Source organism: Chanodichthys erythropterus, chromosome 16 (genome assembly GCF_024489055.1).
Source record: "Chanodichthys erythropterus isolate Z2021 chromosome 16, ASM2448905v1, whole genome shotgun sequence".
In the NCBI taxonomy this organism is placed as follows: Eukaryota; Metazoa; Chordata; class Actinopteri; order Cypriniformes; family Xenocyprididae; genus Chanodichthys; species Chanodichthys erythropterus.
In genome coordinates, this window is record NC_090236.1 from 13,985,001 (window position 1) to 13,990,000 (window position 5,000).

The 5,000-nt window shown below is 33.9% G+C and overlaps 1 pseudogene; it reads left to right on the top strand.

Annotated features, from left to right (window-relative positions):
* The window catches only part of LOC137002487 (transcriptional repressor p66-alpha-like), a 56,650-nt pseudogene that overhangs the window by 576 nt on the left and 51,074 nt on the right, over positions 1-5,000 (top strand).

Below are 5,000 nucleotides of genomic sequence, written 5' to 3' on the forward strand. Positions count from 1 at the left end.
ACTTTCTGAAGCAGTTTGACTTTGAGGACATTTGACAGCTGTCCGTCACATGAACGAGCTCTAGAGGAGCGACAATATGCAGAATGGTGAATTTCAGAAAGAGTCTTTATTTTGGAAATGCATAAAGTTTATGTGTGATTCTAGAGGATTGGTGCAAACTGCAGTCCCACAACCATAAAACACACTTAAAATAGCAAAATACGTATTTTATTTTATCTTAATAGGTCAATGTGACCCTTCTTATTAAATTATTTATTATTGGGTTTCGGTAGTGACAAATTTGGGGAGAGAAAAAATATTCCAAAACTAGAAATGTGTGCCTTGGATATTATACAATTTGCATACATACAAAATTTGTGGAAAAAGAAGAATGGTGAACTTTATTTTGAAAAATACATAGGCTATATAAAGTTTATTTACACTGTATATGGGTGATTCTGGAGAATTGGTGTAAACTGCTGTCCCACAACCATAAAACACATTTAAAAGGCATTTAAGTATTCAAGTTTTAGATGTTTATTAAGATCCTTCTATTATTTGTTGAATCCCACAATAATATTTAATATATCTGTGAACTTAATGTATATAAAATCATCATTTATTGGGTACTTTCAATTGGGAGGAGTCTGTCCTGAAGCCTAAACACTAAATTTCAACTTGTTAAAATGATATTTAAGTACTTTTTGCATTAAAAAAAAAAAAAAAAAATTATATATACATGTATGTATATATATGTATATATATATATATATATTTTTTTTTTTTTTTGAGAGATGTTTAAAAAATATATTTTTAAACATTTTAAACATGAAACTTTCTGATTTTAACACACTTCTACATTTCTGATCAGGAAATATTCTTCTCACAGCCTCTCTTTCACAGCAGATAGATCATCATTCTGAGTTAAATGTGTTCAAAAGTGAAAATCTGTGTGGAGCTTTAAGGAACGTCACTAACAAACACCTTTTTCTGCAATTAAGCAAACTTTTTTTGGGTGTTATTACAGTAAATGTAGTTTTTATGTGTGTTCAGAACTGTGTTAGATAACCATGTGCTGATTATCATCTTTGAGCGGCTCAAAAGTGTCGAAAATTGTCATTACCGAAACATGTGAAACAAATTTGCAGAAAAATGTGTTTGGTAGTGACGTTCCTTAAAGTTCCACACAGATTTTCACATGTTTCAGTCTAAAATTGTCACTACCGAAACCATTTCTGTAGAATGACCCGTATAGACAGCGGTAAGTGCTTTACATAATAAAAATACTAAAAAATAGTAATCATAAAAAGGTCAAAGAAATGAAAAATGCAATAAAATTGCTTTTAAATAAAAAAAAAAAAAACATTACATTAGGTGTGTACTAAGATAAAAACGTATTTTATTGTAATAAATTGTTGTATTTATTGTGATGTATTGCAAAACGGGTGGATACGGGTCAGGTTAGGACAGGTTTGGGTTGGTTTAAGGGTGTGTCAAGGTGTTGACACTGTAATTATAAATGTCATTACAGAGATTAATTACATGCTTGTGTTTTTTATATATGTAAAAACAATAAGTGCATTGTGTCAAATGATTAATTTAAACGTTATTACATAAAGACATTTAATATAAAGCTGTGTTAAAAAAAGTAATTAATTACTAGCTACTAATTACATCTTCAACAGTGTAATTAGATATCTTTTAAAAACAGAGAAATGCATGCGTTCACAGAGAACAAATCACACGTACACGCATAATAGAAATGAAGTGCTTCATTACTTTCTCAGCTTTGCTTGATGAACGTAAACGAGGCCTGAAAGCGTTTGTGGTCATTAGACGCTTTCAGCCGGTCACAGTCACACATTGTCCTGGTCTTTGTGAGCCGTTGTGTCACATGATGCTGTGATGAAGAGTTAACCGCAGGACGTCCATCTGTTCGGCCCTTTATAGGTGTCTGCGAACTGCCTGCAGGAAACACAATTATAGACGTGATCGCGCTGATGTGTGTTTCACTGTGAGGATCTTTACTGCTAGTGTGACTCAAGGCCTGTTTTATTAAAGTCAAACACACTTATTTTCTCTTAATGTGGTGTTATCACATCGATTACACGTCAAACTCATGTCTGCCAGAACGATAACCATATCAGCGCTCACCGCAGCGGACGATAGCATTCTGTTTATTCTCAGTTTTGTCGTCACACTGAAAATTCCAACAAGAAAAAGTGCACTTTAAAATTCCTGGAAGATGATTAATTAACTGGAAAAACAGAGTGTGGATGTTGGACTGTTACAGTGGAGGGGGAGGGGCTATTATTCTCTGATCCTGAATGACACAGATAACCAGATATGAGTGGTGTTAGCAGTGTGCTACTACACTATCCCTCGAGTCAAAATATGCTAGCATGATTAACACATTTTTAACAAGATGGTAGCACAATTAGCATGATGTTAACATATTTAACATTTTGCAAGTCACATGCTAAGATGATTAGCATGTCATTAGGATGATTAGCATTTTTTTAACAAAATGCTAACATAATTAGCATGTTGCTTACATGTTTTACCAAGATGTTAATACAATTAACATGTTGTTACTAGCATTATGTAACATTTTGTTAGTCACACACTAACGATTAGCATTTTGTTAGCATTCTGTTAGCATTACGCTAACACAATTAGAATGTTGCTAACATTTAACATTTTGCAAGTCACATGCTAACACGATTAGCATGTCGTTAGCACGATTAGCGTGTTTTTAAAAAGTAGCTAACACGATTAGCATGTTGTTAGCATGATGCTAACATAATTAACATGTTTTAGCTTTATCACAAATAACATGTTGTTAGCATTGTAACATTTTGTTAGTCACACACTAACAATTAGCATTTTGTTAGCATGATATTAACACGATTAGCATGCTTGCTAACATGATTAGCATGCTGTTGACATGATGCTAACACAATTAACATGTTGCTTACATGTTTTTAGTTAGATGTTAACACAATTTACATATTAACATTATGTAACATTTTGTTAGTCACACACTAATGATTAGCATGTTGTTATCATTATGATAACGTGATTTGCATGCTTGCTAACATGATTGACATGTTGGTAACATGATTAGCATGTTGTTAGCATGATGCTAACACAATTAACATGTTGCTTAGGTGATTAGCATGTTGTTAGCATGATGCTAACACAATTAGCATTTTGCTTACATGTTTTTACCAAGATGCTAACACAATTAGCATGTTGCTTACATGTTTTTACCAAGATGCTAACACAATTAACATGTTGTTAGTATGATTTAACATTTTGTTAATCACATGTTAATATGATAAACAAGTTGTTAACATGATGCTAACATGATTAGCAATTTGCTAGAGTGATGTTAACACAATTAGCATGTTTGTTGCATGTTTTAACAAGATAACACAATTAACATTTTGCTAGCATAATGTTAACATGATATACATTTTGTTAGCATGGTGTTAAAATGACTAGCATGTTGCTAGTATGTTTTAGTTAGCATTTTTTACATGTTTTAATACTTGGTTAATTACTATTAGCATGTAGCTATACACTGCTCGCGTGTGTATCGTGGTGGAAGTCTTGTTTCCTAGCATGAGTCAAAAGAGCCAAACCCCATCTCTAAATGATGTTCTGATGCAGAGATACAGATCTTGCTAAATGGTTGCTAGGGTACTCTGTTTGGTTGCTAGGGAGTGGCTTGGCAGCTGCCAGTGATGCTTGCCAGTAAGAATGATATAAACCAACCACAATGCCTCTATGACGTTGAGATTTTAATAATATGCCTCCTCTTTGGGTTTAGGTTGCTAGGGTGCTCAACAATGGTTGTTAGGGTGTGGCTTAATAGCTGTCGCGTCACGCCGCATCCAGTGTAGACGGTATCACTGATTATAATGGGCTCTGTTGCGCTCCTCACGCCCGGTGTAACAGCTAATATTGCTCACAACGCATTGCATGTTGGACTAGGATTCGATTAGAACTACAAAAACGAACAAAAAGTGTTAAAAAAAACTACAAACATGACGAATGTGCGAAACTGGCGGTTAAGTAGAGACGGTTGGCTCGTCATTAGGGTTGCAAAGGGCCGGAAAGTTTCCACGGGAACTTAACCTGAGGAATTTTGGAAATATTCCAATTTGAAAACTTAAAAATTAATTGTGATTTAATAATTGGGAATTAATAAATTAATATAAAATGTATCGTATACAAACATAAATATAAACATTTTGTTTGGTCATAATAACATGAAATAACATTTATGTTTTTGCATCCAATTAATTCTAATTTAGTAAATATTTAAAATAAATATATTTTTATTGCAGCAATTATGCATGTGTTATTTATTTCAGTGTCACATGATCCTTCAGAAGTTATTCTAATATACTGATTTGACACTCGATTATCAATGTTGGAAACAATTTTGCTGCTTAACATTTTTTATAACCTGTGATACTTTTTAATGTAAAAAGTTAAAAAGAACAGCATTTATTCAAAATAGAAATCTTTTCTAACAATGTTATGTCTTTTTAAATTAAATGCGCGCAACTAAACGACGTTAAAGATGCAATTATTATCGAAATAGATCTCAAAAGTTCTTCAAAAACGGTGCATACTTTTAGGGCGTTGGTGAATTGGGCCACATGTTGACCTTGAAGAATAAAACTAGGAAGTCGAGACGCGTCACTGCTGTGAAAACACGTGACGTCCTTTTTGGTCCAGCAGGACTTGACTGGACTTGGGCTGCTGTACATTAATATAGATTTAGTTTCGTCAGACAGCTCTTAAGTTCACATCACGCCGCTCTCTTACAGTTTGAGGTTGATTGCGTGACGTTTCTGCATGGTGTTTGCATGAGCTGTCAGGAGACTCGGCAAACCACAGCTGCAAAACTGTGTCCACCAGCAGCCTGATGGGAAACGTGTCTGTGTGTGTGAATCATCGTGTTCGAGTGACACTTTAACCCTTCAGTGACTGTGTTTACATCCAGA